Raw genomic sequence first — 587 nt, forward strand, 5'->3', positions numbered from 1 at the left:
AGTGCACACTGAGCAACAATTGCCAGACAGGGGTGTTCCCTCCCAGTCGGGAAACACTTCAGCAGACAAGGATATTCAGCCTCGGATCTTTGGGTGACCACCCTCCAAGGCAGATTTCAGATATGCAACAACACAGAGAGACTGAGGAGAGGCTGATAGGCAAGTTTGGTACCCATGGGGATGGTGTCAGTAGAGATCTTGGGTTCATGTCACACTACTGGTGATCCCACTACACTATACACTCTCACACACACGCATACTCACAGACACATCCACACACACTCTCTCACACAAACACAATCACACAGACCACATCATGTACACACAAAATATCTCTCTCACACAACACACTCACAATCCCTCATACACACACACACACCCTCATATGCATATACTCCCTCATGCTCACACAGACCCTCTTTCATTCATACACACAGTTGCACTCACACACTCTCACAGGCGTATATTCCCTCACACTGGCACACCCCCTGTCTCAAGCATATACACACTCTCTCAAGATCATACACACACGTGCACATACACACTCTCTCACACACACACACTCTCTCACACACACACACTCTCTC

The sequence above is a fragment of the Chiloscyllium plagiosum genome, chromosome 9 (assembly GCF_004010195.1).
Source record: "Chiloscyllium plagiosum isolate BGI_BamShark_2017 chromosome 9, ASM401019v2, whole genome shotgun sequence".
NCBI lineage: Eukaryota > Metazoa > Chordata > Chondrichthyes > Orectolobiformes > Hemiscylliidae > Chiloscyllium > Chiloscyllium plagiosum.